This window comes from Diadema setosum, chromosome 20, assembly GCF_964275005.1.
Source record: "Diadema setosum chromosome 20, eeDiaSeto1, whole genome shotgun sequence".
Lineage (NCBI taxonomy): Eukaryota > Metazoa > Echinodermata > Echinoidea > Diadematoida > Diadematidae > Diadema > Diadema setosum.
In genome coordinates this window covers 10,124,350-10,142,778 of record NC_092704.1, presented here as the reverse complement: position 1 = coordinate 10,142,778, position 18,429 = coordinate 10,124,350, and the positions used below count along the sequence as shown (strand labels likewise).

Genomic DNA, 18,429 nt, shown 5'->3' with positions numbered 1-18,429 from the left:
CATTACAGCCAACATGGCTAGAGAGAAAGAAGGACATAACTTTAGATGATAATTTAACTTATCACAGTAGTGAGCAACGTTTTTCTGATTCAAACAAAAGCAATGCAGGCGGCAGTGAAATGTCCATGCGGCATCTGAGTTCTGTCTTCACATCACTGTGCAAGCAACTGGTTGTAATAAAGATATCTGGTCTGTACTAGGTAGTGTATTGTGTCCCATGCTGACTGCACTGCACAGACATTATAATTAATCTAGACAGAATACATTGTGTTACTTCACATTTACATACAATCTCGATGGAAAACATGCATTGTGTTACTTTACATTTACATACAATCTCGATGGAAAACATGCATTGTGTTTGAATGCACATGAATAAGCAAGATTTCAATGACAAAATGGGGGAAAAAAGGTGTCTTTAACACTGTCGCAAAACCCGACACTGAAGTTTCATAATTCCCAGGCACAGGTATAGTTACTCCTGCGCTAGCTATGTTCAGCTTGCATACTGTCAAAAAAAGAAGAAGAAAAAAAATATATAATGAAGAGGCTCATTGACTAGGTCCCTTGTAACAAACCACAGGGGATCTCAAAGGTATAATACAATGACCTTTGAACCTGGTACTACTAGCAAGTAAATGGCAATGCTACACACTCCACTTTACAGTCAATAATCTGTGCAAACCTTCAATTTCTCAGAGATATTACCAGTTTCATGGTGTCTTGGCACAAGAGCTCACAGTTGCCTGTTCTCAGTCCATACCCACACTATCCATACGGGTGTACTATTAAATATACCAGCAATAACACACAACCTGACTTGTCATGAACAAGTGCTACACGTACACCTACTATAATACCCTTAAAGGCACTGTTCAAATCATTGGTAGTGGCCCAATTAAAAAAAAAAAAAACATCAAAATTGGTTACTGATGTATCATGATATCCAAATGCATGAATAAAACAATAATGAACAGAAACATGTCAGCACATCAAATTTTTGAGAATTATGCTGGACAACTGTCAACAGGTCCAAGAATAACTACATGTACACAGGTGCTTTAGTAAATGATATTACCACTAATACTGTCTACAGGAAGTATTCAGTGTGGTAAATCTGGGGCTTGTTACATATCACTCTTTACTATCCTAGAGACAACTAAGTCATTTGCTAACTGCATCTTTTTTTTAATGTGTTAAAGTCAATGGGGAAGTCATACTATTACAAATCTGGGTTTTCAGTTCTTACCAGTTTTTCTCTAGTAAAAGGTTTTATGAAGCAGGCCACATATCACTAATAGATTTTTCACCTTTTAGGAGCACTTATAAAAGTGTCTATTTAAACATTGTTTCTGTTATTTGAAGCTTTGGTGTCACATCATCAAGACATATTTTTTAAAAATATGTTTTTTTAAAACCGGAAACACAGTTTAAAATGGTGTCGTCAAGATGAAATCGGTGAGAAAATTACTCTGGCAGCGACTGTAAGGAGTTAGTGGTGTTGGTCTTTGCTCTATTAATATCATTAATACACAGAAATGTCAATTATCAGAATCATGTCATGTGATTAGGGGAGACAAATGATCTGGCATGCACTATTACACTGCTTAAATGGGACTCATTTGTCTCATTCTAGCATCTACCAGCCATAGCCATGAGGGGCATTCACATTCTAAAATACTGGAATGGGGAAAGAGCAGAGTTTTTCAATCATACCATTAATACTGCAAGATAAAGACAAAAACTTTCTATTTTGGGGTTGTTTTTCTTAAAAATTCTTTTCTTTTTTTGGCAGGAAATGCATATGCGGAAAGGCAGACAACATTTATCATGTCTCGCGGCACCTTGAGTAACGACTTCAAAGTCGGCGTCTCAAGACATGCAAGTCAACGTCTCATGCAAGGTTACTCACTTGATATCAAACAAAAATCATCTTTTATGCCCTCGTACAGCGACAAGGACAGTCTCATAAAATCTTCTTGAATGTATGTTTGTCATCTTTGTCTGAAGATCACTTTCACATTCATGTTCAAATCTAATTCTGTTTATCTGTCAATACCAACCCCCACCCCACAAAAACACTCTGTAACAGGTATTCTCTTCCGTAACTAAGTAATCATTACACATACTTGTCATCACTTAATTTTACATATAGCCCATGTCTGGGCTACTCATAAAATGGCAGTGTAGTACAGATATAGTTGTAGTGCCAAGAGACTGCATCCAACAGAATTCATGAGAGCTGATCCCATTTCTAAGATAGTATTCGGAAGAACTTACAAAAAAAAAAAGAAAAAAGGAAGGACAAAATCATGAATGTGGCTTCAAATAACTTTGAGCTAGCATGACAACAGTGACATCAGTTTTACCGCTGGTTTAAAGGTGACGTAAAGTTCACATTTTATAGGGAGCACAAACACTCCAAGTTATACTATAAGTATCTCCATTACATTTACTGTTATTGCTGCTTGCAAGGACATAATATGAAGAGACAATCAGCATATTTCTCTTGAATTGATAGGGTTTTTTTTTCTTTTCTTGGAAGCACAAATATACATCGCAGCCTTGATCATTCTCATGAAAAGTAATTGAGGAAATTAATTATGCTTTTCCATGCAATGTGTCACTTTGTGTATTTTGAATTACATGTAATTGTTGCACTTTGTTATTCTGTTGCAGGCCTCCACCATTAAGTCCTGCAATTAAATATTGCCTAAAGGGCTTTTTAAATTTTTTTTTTTTTTCAGGCTAATTTCATGGTAATTGATAACAGAGTAAAACAACAAATAGATTTTTTTTAAAATCCCTGAAAACACACATGCAGCGCGAGCACTTGAACATCATGCAAAGTACTCTTAAGGATTACTAAAAGCAATACGACATCACTATGAAAAGTTCTATAAACAACAACTACTCAACTTTATAGCTTGTGGTCTTGACCAGGCTACTGTATGTGCCATATGGCTTTAACTACTGATTTTCACATACTACTAGTTTAATACTTCCCAACAATTTCACTTGTGATCACTTCGCAATTGCGGAGTACAGTAATGAAAGGTAAAATGTATGCAAGCACATTGCATTCAGGTCAGCCTGATTAAAGTTGATATTTCTGCAAGCTGTTAAATTTACAAAGAGCACCCGACTCGCAAAATTTGCGAAAACAAAAACCCTTCGAAATATATTGCATAATGTATTCTATACAATATGCCATATATTTCACAGGGTCATCCCCTGCAAACCTTCTAGCTGTGGAAATCAATCATTACCTCACATGTAGTATCACAAGTGATTTTGAAAGTCATTATGATGCACTGTTCTAGGTGGGAAACAACTACAGTCAACCTCGCTTAAGTCGACCTTTCAGAAGTCAAATAATCGCCTTAAGTCAAAGGTCTTTTCAAGTCCTCTTCTTTTTATATTCTTATTGATTTTAGTCCCTCGGAAGTCAAATTTTCTCTATGTCAGATATACAGTGTGTTTTTCAGTCCAAATAGATTTGACTTTAGGCAAGGTTGACTGTAGTAGTAGGTACAGATACCACAAGAGCATTCTAGGATCTCTCAGCACATATAGTTCTACAGAAGTTTGTGGTTCCCAAACAATTCATGTACACTACAATGTATGTCACGTCAGCTACATGTATGGCATTCAACACAACATCATTGTCTGTCCAACCATTCTACTAACAAATACAGAGGTTCTACTGAAAGCAGAAAGGTCATATTCCCTCATCACACCATCCCCCCAATCTCCAATGACCCACTGGACACAAAACAATTCATCCAGCCCAGACCAAAAGATTTCACTACTTGGGGGTGGGGAGGGGATGAATTACTAAGGCCACAAGCACAGCTCAGAGAGATAAATAGGGTGCATTCTATACCGACCTTGAAGTTGAAAAGCAGCATGCACAACAGGACATGATTCCAAATCAACCAACGTTTCCTTCAGGCATTCCAGATGAAATCACTACGCCTGTCTCCAGCATGGAGCACTGGTATCATGAAACATATCACTGCATGACATTATATTACAAGTTTCCACCAGGGGCACTAGGCAGGATCGAGAGTGGGGAGAGGAAAAAACAACAAATCCTTCACGAAGACGTAAACTTTCTTCCGTCTCTGGCATGGATGATGACTCAGAGCAACGAGAGAGAAAGGGAGAGACACAGAGAATAAAAAAAGTGATCTAAACTATCCTCCAAGATTCTTCCCAGTTGGAGCAATGATGATAATCACATCTGATGTCCGAATATTCCTCAGAGCCGGTCACAAACATTCACTGAAGGATTGACTCGTACGGGGACGGAGTGCTCTTCTAAAGTTTCCCAGCTACGTGTTTTGGCCACCGCAGAGTGCCAGAGTTTCTATACCCCCTCTCCTCTGTAGCTTCTCTCTTCTCATTCGACGCAGAGCAACATGACACCTGAATCTCGGAGACATTCCGTGCCCTACTGGTAGGCGGGTGCCAGATCACTTGCTACGACAAAGCACCTCCCGAGCTCCACGCTAGGGAGTACTGTATACTGTAATGTGCATTGTAAACAGCTCTGAGAAGCCCCACTCTCTAATCCTCACTTCACCACACATTCCAGTGGTCCGTGTGACGTATTCTCCCTCGCAGCAGTAGTAGCTACTACATACCTGCAGTACACTGGTCCACAGTGTACACCCTAACTGAAGAGAAGGTTGGGGGGGGGGGGGGGGTCTGTACTTCACAGCGCAAGAATAGACCATAACAATAATACTCGAGAGAGACTCCACAGGGACAATTGGCACACTGTTGGGAATTGAAAAGGACAGCTCATAGTCTTGTTTGCCCCAAAAAGGACCAATAGGGAGGGGTAAAAGGGAACTATAGGGAGGGGGCGGTGGTGATTCAGGGGATATGAATGGGAAACAGGCATCGACCCACTGGTGTATGAAACTGGTCAAGGGGGACCGGAATACAGCAGGACCAAAGTATAGACTCCGTTGTTAAGATCCTCTTTGGCTCAAAGTCAGCTTCTACCAAGTAATCTCTTCTCCTTTTCTTTCTATAAGCTCATAGCATTTTTTTTTTCCCTAACAGAATTCAATGCCAAAAACTATGATCGCTAACAATACCCAGGTCGGGTGACCTCCAGGATTTGCTTTCTTGTCCACGCCCCTTCACCAGAGGTGAGTCTGGACTGTTTGATGAGCGACTAACTATTTGCTGAGCAAAGACGAGTCCGTGGCAAGCAAATGGTGTGTGAGAGAAAAGTGGACGTAAATTTCTGCATCCCTACCAGAAGTGCAAATAGTGCCCCCCCCCCCCCCCCCCGGAGCCTCGTTTAACGCCCCCCCCCCCCCAATAAAAATAGTCATTTATCTTCTATAGTGTTCATGCTTTTTTCACAGTGGAAGTACAATATAAAAACAGATGGCTTAGTAATGTTGCATTTCACAGGCATCCATTCTCTCTCCGAGATTTCTTACTTCTTTCTTAGACTACTGTAAGACCAGAAACATTCACAGCATGAAACTTGCGATTTGGAGCCAATGGCCTTTTTCACATCATGAAACTTCTGCAAAACACCAATGGCTTTCTGTGACAATACACTGTGCATACACGCACACTTTTGCATACATCATACTTTTCAATTTGCAAGTCTTGGCTCCTTGTAAAATTCCCAAAAATTTCACGCACATGAAAATGTCTGATTTACATCCCTTATTATTAATTATAATTATTCAGTTTCTGTATCATTATCAGGCTGCTAGGAATAAGACTCCAGTACCGGTATATTCTTTCTTCTTCCTTCGAACTCTTTTCACACAGGTGATTTTTGCTTTCTCAGTCTCAAGATGATTTGAAAGACCCCTGGCTATTCAGATAAGAAAAAGGAAAATCAATATCAAACTCACATGCTGTACATACTTTCAATTTTATATTTCATAATTCTTTTCTTACAGCTTCATACTCAATCACTGAGTGTTATGCCCATATTACAGTGTGTTGTCTTATCATTCTGTTATTCCAGTGCATATGCTGCAACTACAGTTGCACAGACACAGAAATGAAATAAACTGCAAACTTCTTATTAAACTTAATATATAATGCAGCAAATGTGTATATTTTCATGAAGTTTGATACATTATACTCTTCAAAAATAAGCAGATATGCTTTGCAAAAAATACAAGATACCTTTTTCTCAAAATGCAATTCAGAATGCTTGGCAATTTCAATTTTCTCAATTTTTAACCAATATATTTGCTTCTGCCTTCAAAACATGTTTTGTTTTTTATTCAATTGAGTACTAGTTTTTGTCTTTTTATTTCCTATTTCATTTTTGCTGTTATTACTATTCATCTACTTAACTGTTTATTCATTTATCTATTCATTTGTTTTTTACTATCATTATCAAATTGTCATTAAACCATGATGGAAATTAAATGTATACATGCAACACTCAAAGTTATGATCTATAATGAAATAAGTCGTTGGCGGGTGATACTGCCTCTTCAAACAACCCATGATATAGCTAATGCTACAGTCACACACGGCTGGGTCACAAAACGGATTTGATCCAGGTGAAAATGAGCCAGATTAGTCCCGGAATAGAGGGTAATTTATGCTACAATCACACACGGCCGGATTTCGAACCGGGTCCATAGGGAATTAAAACCATATCGGCCCGGTTCGAGCGGTACAGACCCGTATTGACCCATATCGAACCATAATATAAAAATCCACTTTAAATCCTTAACTGTTACCCTTTTGACCCCTATTGACCTGTGTCAACCCGCTTCGACTCGTACCGACCCGGATGTAAACCTTGTCATCATCCGATGCATGAAGGCAATGCGGTATACGGCAAGAGTCCATACGGTTTTACGCTGCGGGTTGCAGCAGGTCGATGCGAGTCAATGCGGTTCGAACCCGGTCAGTTCAGATATCAATACAGAATTTAAATCCGTGAGAAAATTTTGAACATGAACAAAAAATTTTCACCGCCGTATCGTAGCGCCCGGAATCCATCAGGAATTGACACGGGTTACGATGCGGGTCAACGCGGGTCTCTACGGCTCTAACCGGGACGTTACGGTTTTAATTTCTTATGGACCCAGTTTGAAATCTGGCCGTGTGAGACTGTAACATTATAGTTAGCCACATAGGAAATGATCTATTGACATTTAGTTGTTTTATGTTGAACACTATGATGTGGAGAATATAATTTACAAGTGTATAACAAGTGAGAAGCAGAGAACACAAACCAACTGCCTTGTTTGTATCTAGTACTTTTTTTTTTTCAAAATGACTTGCATGTGATTTTTTTTTAATAGATTTGGAAAATAAGTATAAAACACAGAGAAAACATAGCCCATAATGATGAGAAATGAAGGTTTGTTGTTCGTTTTTTTTAACTTTTGCCTAGTCCCACTTTAATATATGGCATATCATGTTCTAAATCACTGACTGATTACAGTACGAAATCAAAGTCTAGAGTCTAAAACTTTGTCAAACTAAGAAACAATTTTGGTTCAACAGCTTTGTATTGACAATAAATCTTTGTATGATTACATAGACCTCTTGCTGTGTAGACACAAGAGCCATTAACTACGCTCAATTAAGGATATTCTGATACAAAGATAAAATCTACATTTTTCCCAGAAAGACGAATTAAGATACTTTCCTAATGCTATCCTATATACATTTCCTCATCATTTTGAAGTCTTCTGAACCTCTTTTTCTCACTATAAAATGCTATAGCCCAAGAGTCTATATTCTGGTGAATTTGAGCTTTTTTTATTGGCTGCTGCTAATATCTGTCTCATGTATGTTGTCATTCCCCACCATCTACCCCATCCCCACTCATTTCAAAAGCTATACCCATTTCTTCTATAATATTTTAATGTGGTTAGATTATGAATCTGGCACTTTATAACATATGTAGCATCTGACCCTCTAAAAAATTCATGAACTCCCTATAGATCTGCTATTGTGTGCATTGTGGGTGTGAATGTTTGTCCGTGTTTGTGTGCACATTGAAATAATCGCTGCGCTATAATGACCAATCAGTCAATCTCTGATTATATATAGCATGAAATGCACTGCTTTCGTTGATGATAAGGACTTGGCACTGTCAGAGCCTCGAGGTATTCATGGGTCAAAAGAAATTTTTTGCAGCACCGTACTCAGAGCTTAAAGGGTGTGTATAGTTCTGATTGAGGTGAGGATTTAGCTTTTAACGTTTTGCGAGATATTTAGAAACCACTCTATGAGATGTCAAAGAGCATGCAATTCTAAGGGGTATCAAAAGTTCATTTGAGGAAAATCGGTTTTGAAATATTCGAGATATCCAAAATCAAGGTGAAACAAAGAGATCCTAATAAAAGGTGTGGCCTGTCGCCTTTTATCATTATCACTTTTTTGGATATCTCAGCCATTTGAAAACCAATTTTCATCAAATAAATGTTGAATCCTTCTTAAAATTACATGCTCTTTCATATTTCATACAAGGTTTCTCATTATCTCACTTTAAGGAATGTTCAAAACATGAATCCTACCTCAACCAGTACTGTACAGTCCCTTTAACTTTACCAGTTGTTATTAAAGCTGTATATAAAACTGGACAACCCAAACCATGAAACACTCGCATGGTATTTCCTCTTTGAACAATTGACTGGATTTCCCTTATAACACATACAGAAACCAACCAATTTCAACAGATTAGATTCGTGTAACTTTGCAAAAGAATACTAGCAAATGATAAAATAGTTGCAACAATGTATAATTTTCATATTTTCAAGTCATTTAATATATATATTACACCTGGGAGCCTTTGAAGCAACATTTGAAGAAACAATGCAGAAATGCTGAACAAAGTGTTTCAGTGGCTCCTACTGTAACATAAACATTAGAGAACAATATTGTCAGTTTAGAAAATGAATTTCAAAATGATGTAAAGCTACTGACAATATTATTGCATAAATGCTATAACTAAAATGGAAATTGTATGCATGGCTACAATCAATGGCAAATATGCAATAAGAACACTAACCTGGACCACATGATAGCGTGGGAACTGGCAGTATTACAGCAAATCCGATATTCAGTTGAGAAATATTAGTCACTTTCAATCCTAATTTGCTTCAAAATCCAAATTGGAGCAGGATTCCACAACATCTCTCACAGATATTCCATTGCAAAGTCCTTCAGCCGCATCCTTTGGTTATTCAGTTTGTATTGTGTGGAATGAAAGCAAAGTGGCAAACTTCAGCGCATGCATGCGAGGACGTATGCTCTCACGTAATGGCTCAACCTCATCTTTGGGGCCAGAACGGAGCTGGAGTTTACTATTATTGTATCACCCCCGCAGCCCAAAGCTGTACCCTACCCGCTACCAGCCTGGGAGTAACACCCCAGTGTGTCGGCATGCATTCCAAAGCAGCGGTGGCCTTACAACACGGGGGAGAGCCGGAGAGCAAGGCAAGCACGGAAAAACTGCAGGCATAGAGTCTGAGGCAACGCAATAAAAACGAGGTATGTATACATCTCCTGGTCTCTTGTTCACTACCTATTGTTCTAGTAGCCTTGATGTGCGATCTCTTCAGAAATCGTTCAAGCGTGAACAAGAAAGAAAAAGTACTAAATACTTCGTGACTGAGTAAGTGTAATTGGAGAGAGAGAGAGAGAGAGAGAGACGAGGGGAAAAATCTGGAACCCAATGGAGAGCTGTGTCTGGCAGTTAGAGTAAGAAGAGTAAACACAATCAAGAGGGGTGGGGAAGAAATCAGATATAACTTTTCAGAGGGTACAAAGTCTATTGTTATCAATGGTAATCCATTACAGAAAGACTGAAGTTCAATAAGTATACAAAACCAAACAAAAAACAACAAATGCATTTAGGACCAAGTCAATGACATTGACACTGACAGGCAAAAAAAGAAAGAAAAAGAAAAGAAAAGAAACAGTGCAAAATCAAACACATTTGTCTCCCATCTTTGCAAGCATGATCAAACAGTCTAATGATCAAAGCTGGTTGTTATTTTTTTTCTTCTATACAATCAGGGCATTCAGACGCAAAAAATTTATACTAGAACGGTATAGCTATACGATGAATTTATACGTCTGAACGCTGACTAACGAAACGACGTATAACGAAACGACGTATAGCGAAACGACGGTCAGAGCATCATTTCGAACTAGAATTCGGTAACGAATCAGCATTCCATCGTGTGCATTATGCGTCTGAACGTATGGCGACCATAGAACGGTATAACTGGGCGGGGCTTAATGGGAGCGAGCACGAAAGGTGACCTTGTACCTGTCACTCATGACCATAACAACATGCGCAGTGAGAAACTGCACATCTATACGACGTTTTTCCAGAATGGTCGAAACTAGCGTCTGAACGGTCTATCGGCTATACGATGATTCTTTATACGTCGTTTCTTTATCGAGTTTTGGTATAAACTGGCTTGCGTCTGAAAAGGGGGTATGTCTCACTCACAGGCGAGGATAACCACTCTGCAAGCTGATTCTTTCCAAACTGTTACATAATAAGCTGGATAGACAAGGATATACAGAGACAGGACTTTCAAGAGGATACTACATATGATATAAACCATAAACTAAAGCTTTATGTCTTTTGGACTGGAACACTAGTGTGATTACCTGGCTATTGTATATGACACTCATGATTATATGTACTATGGAATACTTTTGTGATTACTGTTTATCGTGACACAAACAGTATCAGGGCATATCGTATTTCATCTTTACAAATTGGCTACAACACAGAGGAAATATTCATTGAGACAGTATATCCCTATGCTTCCACAAGAAAAAAGGTACCCAGTATTTGAGAAAGCAAAATCCATACAAAAGCGAAAGCACAAGTAACATCTGAGTAATCTGAATACTTATTACTGCTAATCATCACATAATAGTATTAATGATAACAATCATCGTAACATTCCCAATCATATCAGCAACAAACTATACTACAGATTTCTTTGCCAAACAATATATGACAATGATGATGACAAAAATGATCATGACAACTGCATGATAAGTGAACTTATATAATGCAAGACATTTCAACATTTATCTGTGAGAAGTGACTGTTTTCTTGTTAGAAGGCAACGAAGGTGTTCTCATAATATGGAGCTTAACCCGTTGAGGATGGACTGATTTTGCTATAACACGTGTTTTCCATAGACACCTGCCCGAGTAGTCTCAGGACTCGTCTTCAATGGGCTAATAGATTTATTCAATATTGAGCCCTCAATCAAGTCAACAAACCATGATTACATTTTGAGCTTATGACACCCAACATCATTCCTCCCTGGTAAATCCGAAGAGGTGATTTTGCATGAAAAGGGGGTAGGCAACGACCCCTTATACCTCCCTCTCCACCAGTGGAAAAAAAAAAGGGGGAAACAAACACGCCTGCTGAGCACACACCACAGATTCCCATTCACGATAAATTATTGGCATATTTCAACTCTTTTCAAGCGAGCCTGACGTCAATGTGAACCTCCCCTTTAGATAGAGCGGATAATGGATCCGCGAGCATGACAATTGCTGCTCACGGGAACTGCTGCTGTACGTAATTTCATAATGATAATTGATTTGCAAAAATGACATGCTGTACAAGGAAACTGACTTCGCAGACATGCATTTTTTTTTGTGCCTCTCTCATGTTCAAAGTTGTCAATAATTATTACTGAAAACACTGCAAAATTACTCAAGTCTGTACCCAAATTTGTAAAGCGTCTTATGGAAAGTATTCGCTGATGATTTGCTAAGGTAAAGGAAGCTATTTTGCCGACACTTGTTTCCATAGTAAATGAAATATCATCGGGTGGGCAAACAATATACAACAGTTTGTGCACTGACACCCCAAAACGACAGGTGTCTTGCACCCAATTGTACCCATGAGCAACTTAAACCCATTGAGGACAGGCAGACTTTGCTACAACACGCATTTCTCATAGACACCTATCCGAGTACACTCGGGACTATAGTCTTCAACGAGTTAAGCAGTGAAACTGCTGGCACAGTAGCGATAGATATACTTGAAGTACCAGTATGTTGGCAAATCACCTTTGGGAAATGCTCCTGAAAAATTGACAACTGTAAATAAGTGTAGTGTGGTGTGGTATGGTGTGATAAGGTTGCAATACCCTAGCCATTCTTCAATTGGAAAAGAAAAAACAAAAAACAATTGAGGACATCAAATTGGCTAGTAATGATACCAGAGGGATATAAAGGTTACATTTTTTACAGGGAGAAATCTTTAACAGTCAGTTGTATCGTGTGTTCACAAAACCCTCTTGAAACTATTCTCTATCATTGATACTAAAAACTTTCATCGGTTGGGGATGACAATAAATTTAAAAGTTTAAGCTTCTACCAACCTTTAATTGTAGTGGGCAAGCTTTCGTCCTACTCCTGAGGACGGCAGCAAGACAACACTTCACTGCATAAGGCTTGAGAAAGTCCTCAGGAGTAGGACGAAAGCTTGCCCACTACAGTTAAAGGTTGGTAGAAGCTTAAACTTTTAAATTCATTCTCTATTATTGTCGAACAAGCAGTCTTTATGTTGAGCTACAAAACTTTTGATATCTGTTGAGAACACTTTGTAAAGTTACATGGGATTTAAAAAAAAAACAAGAAAAGGACAATGAGATGTTTCTTCACATGCCACTCACACACAGTGTGCAGTGAAAACTATTGTGATCGGAGCTTCAAAAAAACGGAAAAGTATTGGACAAATTGTTTGCATAATGATGAATATTCCACGACCTTCTTTTTTGTGTCCAAACATAAGAATTAATGGTTTTCACATCATGCTGCAAAAATAGGTATTCAAACAAACATTAACTTTAGGTGTGTGAATGTGGCTACAAGCATAAAATCTCAAGTGAAATGAGAGGGCATCATCCTTTAATCATGACTATTTTTCCCTCCAGGATTTAAGTTGTCTTACACATGTTGACATTCGGCATCCGAGGCCAGTTTGATCTGCAATTTGAATAAACCCGAGGACTGGATGGCAAAGAACCCCTCCCCTTCACTGCAGATGGCATTACCATTCATAAAGCACCACAAAATATGACTTGGTACACATGCTATTTCATGATCCATTATACTGTACTGTTAGGGTGGAACTTTTTCACAGGTTTGGAATTTTCACACATTTTGCACAATGTGAAGCAATGATAAAAATTAAAGCACATGAATTTTTTGCTTGATATACTTCATATTATTTCATATATTTCAAGGTAGGCATGTTGCAGGAGTAACTTGTACTAGTTTTCTTCAGGTTTGCTAGTCCTGTGGCGCAAGTGAATTCACTGTCCTTCTACCACAGTATGCGCTGCTAAACCCTTAGCCATCATGGCAGGGGTGAACTATTTGAAGTACTTGCTCAGTTGTTGTGGCTGTCCATGAAATTTGAAACATGCAAAACATCATCTTACCCAGTCAAGCACCAAAAAAAAAAAAAAATGCCAGCATGAATGTTTCCAAGTTCACAGCATTAGAAATTTATAAGTTTTATGAGCACAGGATACCACAGATTGAATATCTGCCATGGATGGGTGAAAATCATTTCATTAATGATATCAATATTACACATTTTGATTGAATTCATTTTTCATTTACACTCATGAAATATTAGCTATCAATGACAGACACTGTATGACAAATATTCAAATTGTGAAAAACATGATTAATGAGGAATATAGATGCTATGATATGAAGTGTACAGTAGTGTGGAAATAAAAGAAAATACTCTGTCATGAAAACAATCATCTTCTAATCATTTATAAGAATCACTGAGGCTCAATAATAACTTCTTTTTTCTGGTGGCCTGTTCAGGCCACTAAAACCTTGAAAATCTGAAATTTTGATGGCCCGATAAAGAAATGTATTCCCCTGATATAAAAGGAAACATAACAATCAATTTTGAATCACAGCTGCCTGATTGGTCCTTCAAAAGATGATCTTTTTGGAAATTTGGTGGCCTGATATCAGTATTTATTGGTGCCTGGGCCATATCAGGCCACAGCTAATGTCAATCCCTGAGAATGTACGTGATATCAATGCACTCTGCTCCATTTTATTGTACATCATAGTAGGCAAAATATACAAAAGTTGTAAATATCTTTGTCATACTGAGAACATTTCCTGGAACAAATTCAAACCCCTTCTTCAATCTTCTCCTTACAAAGACCCCCTGACAATAGGAAAAATGCTTCTGAGTACGTTCAAACATTTGAATGAATTTTACAAAAAATTAATCTGCATATTCTTTTTTACCATTTTTATGCAATTTATAGCATCTTCCGATTTGAGGAATTCATAGCATCTATTTTTTTTTCAACCAGATGAAATCCATTGTGTTGCGAGTATCACTAAACAGATGAGCAATCTGGGGGAATTTGAGGAATTTGTTATTAAAAATGACTATATAAAAAAAGAGTGGTTGATTGTCATATTTGCGAATGTCTCACATTACGACCCATGTGGACCGCTGCATGACGAACTTTGTGCGGTTCAACCATTGTTTGTTTGTACTTTTCAGAAACATTATGCATTTGCAACCCTGGTTGACTGTGGGCTTGGGGGAAAACTTTACAGAAATACCAGCTATGTCTAAGTTCGAATGATATAACACAATTATGGCAATGCACCCCCCCCCCTAAGTAATTAAAAGTATGTCATGACTGAGTTCAAGGCTAAGCTGTTTTTTTTTTTTTTTTTGTAAATCAGATGATTTTTGCATGATAATGCCAATTCCCCTTGTGATTTATCCCATACATAACTACTTCAGCAGATTATGTTCTGCAGAGCAGTAAAATATATCTGTTGTTGTAACTGCTGTTGGGTGAATGATCTTTCCTATCATCATCATCATCATTACTTGTTAAATGGATGCATATTTAGCTGGCATAAAGACAATATTTTCTGCTTCAAAAAATGTCGGACTATCCGACAAGGGGTGTAGTGCTCTTTGAAACTGAAGCTTGTTTGCCTGACGTGACTTTGACATGGATGAGTACAATACAGGCATTCAGATAATTGGCACTTGTGTCAACAAAAGTTACAGATATCCCAGTGTGTTCCCACCCATTGTTGCTTCCTTTTTATTTCTGGATACTCACATATAGATGATCATTTTTTTTTTTTTGTCCTGATCATTTAGAAGCAATTAGTTCCAAATTTTGCAGCAGCCTACAATAGTAATAACATATGAGTGATTAAGTGTTCATTTGCTAATTCTGAGTTATTAAAACTTGACATTAAAGCCTGAATACACTATATCAGTCTCACAGGCCTTTAGTACGTCATTAGAAGTCTTTGAATCAGAGATTCAAATTTGCTTCATCACAGTTCGTGAATATTTTGAAAGGGAGTACCTACAAGCATTATCAAAATATTTCACTTGCTTACATTTAATGTTTGACTGGGCTACAATAAAATGTAACCATTAAAGGCTTTTACAGCATGCCTTTCTCAATGAACAGGGGAATAATCTGGCAATCAAATAAAGTCTGATAGTGGCAGAGGGTCAATTGACCACTGCTGAAATGTAAACACTTGCTGAAAAGCAAACATTGTATAAAAACATGTGCATGTCCATGTGAGTGTGACATTGCATAGATTCCTTGGACTGATAACATGATGAGACTGACAGCTAGCCAGTGGCATCCCAAACATAGTGGACACTGCAAGCTGGTCAGATCTTTTTATCTTTTTTCTCTTATTTACTTCTGTACTGACCGAGCATTACCCTAGATCGGATTGCTAGATGCTCAGCAAATATGGGATATACTAGGAAATGCCAACAGGGAATAAATGCCCAGTTTCTTTTTTTTTCCTGAATGGTTTGAAGAAAATAGGCCATCAACTCAGGTATATATATATATATATATATATATATATATATATATATATATACTTAGCAAGGAAGATATTATTATACTGTAAATTTTATCTTCGACTAATTTGAACCAGCTACAGAGTGTGTTTGACCTTTTAAATTTCACCCCCACACATTTGATATTTTGGGTGATTTCCCAGCTTGCACCCTCACAAAAGTCTCCCTAAAAGCCTGTAAGATTAAGATTGCTTGTTTGGCAGTACAAGAATCAGGAACATTCATTTCCTCTCACTAATATAACTTTGCACAAACAAAATGAAAGATACTTCTGGTGTATAGATTCACAGAAGGGCAATTGCAGTTGGTTCTGGAAGCATGAAGCAGAAAGAAAAGGAACACTGCTCTACCTCTTTCAAAATATCTGTTGTGCTAAACATGTGTATATTTTGGAGAGAAATGGATGAAGAGTTTGATGATTGAACAGAGAGAAATTGACAATTCATCTCTCTATTAAACACTTACAATACTCTTGTATTGCAAGTGTTTTTTAAACTACAATACTCTTGTATTGTAGTTTAAAAAGTGATTGTTTCCTAAGATGTATTACCAGATGGAATATAGCCCTCTGTCACTTTGCCATACTTTCTTCTGAGATTACTTTAGACCAGAATACTTGTTTATATATATATATATATATATATATATATATATATATATATATATATATATATTAATCAGTTAATCTCCCTTTATTAAACAAAGAGCTAGGAAAAAGCGCAGCATCGTGATTTTATTTTCATTCTCAAACAAACAGACAAACAAACAAACGAAGAAACAAAGAGTGACCTCTAAGCTTCACAATAAGGATTACTAGCTTTAGAAATAAATGACCTTTCTGTAACATTCCATTTACTGATAAATTGTCATGTGATTGTCAGAAAGGCATTTGACTGTGCTTGTCTCAGAAAACAGACCAAGATTTCAGCTTGAATACCTCATTCATACTGTTTTTATGATGTCATTACTTACGATGTACATTCTCTGGGGGGAGTCTGACCATGTCATATCGCAGAACGCAAAACAGACCGATAACCATCCACATGGGTTAGACTATAGATAATTCATCAGGTCGGAATTCAACCTAAAAGTGAGCAAACATTAGGCCCGTTCACAAACAACGAAAATCGAAATTTCAATCGCGATCCAAATTTCGATTTTTTTTTCGACCGTTCATACACAGGGAAAAATCGCACTTCGCAGCAAGGAAAGAACGATCAGTGGCCAAACTGCGCATGCGCGAATCTTGCATGACCGAAGACTGACCCCGCCGCAGTCCCAATAGAGTTTCGCACGCGCTACGAACGATGGGATTAAAAATACCGATTTCCGAATCTCGATCGCGCTCACACACACGACGCTTGGCAAAATAATCGCGATTATTCTGAAAAATCGCACTAATAGTGCGAGTTGGATCGCGATAAGGATCGCGGTAATTAGTGAAATTTTTCTGTCCACACTGGAAAAAATTTCGAAATTTTGATCGCGATAAGAAAATCGATTTTTAAATCGCACTTTTTCCCTTGTGTGTGAACGGGCCTATTTTTCAAGGCCTCAAATTCCTATAGCCCAATCCTGTAGTGGGATAAAATGTTAACGTAGACCTATATTTGCATACCAGGGTAGGACAAGCCATAAAAGATGTCCATCACTGGTCTAAGGTGTGTTGTCGCTTATCACATAGATACATTGCTGATGACATAAGAACTTTGATCCGCTTCCTAGAAACATCATCTTATCATCACTGTTGCTTCATTTATGGCATGACTTCTACAACCCCTGTACAGTGCGCTCGATCCTATCATAATGAACACAGTTACATAACGAAACTCTTGTTACAACCAAATAAACTCCAGCACCCCAAATTATTGCCTATAATGATCTTTTTGTACTTTTATGGCTCAGCTGTAATTAACTTGTGATATAATGAAGCAAAATTGCAGTTCTTGAGGACCCTGTTTCACCCCGTTGAGGACGGACTAATTTTGCTACAACACGCATTTTTTTATATCCCATAGACACCTGCCCGAGTATACCCGTGACTCATCCTCAACGGGTTAACAGGAGTTGCCTGTACCACTGGGAAATGCTAAACAGGTGTATGTGGGTATAAATCTTGTTGAATTTCTTCACTTTCCAAAGGCTCTCCAGCCAAATCACACTGACTATGGAAGAAACACTAGTCAATCTTTACAATGCAAAAATTTTGTCCCAGTTACCCGATGAGTAACTCCATGATGTTACAAACTGGTGGTTTATCATGATACTCCAGCCTGAAAATCTCTACTGTTAGTCTAATTCACACACAATGGATATTGAAGGTTTTCAAAACATCTATTTTTGCAACCATTAACTCTTGAGTATGGAAACAGAACAAATCATAAACTATCACAATTTGCATGGTAATACAAACATCAACCCACTCCATTCTTTTCACAAAACTTCAAGATATTTTGCCTCACACGGTTCATACACATAACACACACACACACATACACACAAAATAA

General features: G+C 37.8%; 1 protein-coding gene across 1 annotated transcript in view; it reads right to left on the bottom strand.

Moving 5' to 3' along the window:
• LOC140243649 (uncharacterized) overlaps positions 1–18,429 on the bottom strand; it is an 88,122-nt gene that overhangs the window by 47,361 nt on the left and 22,332 nt on the right. The gene's annotated exons all lie outside the window — the stretch shown is intronic.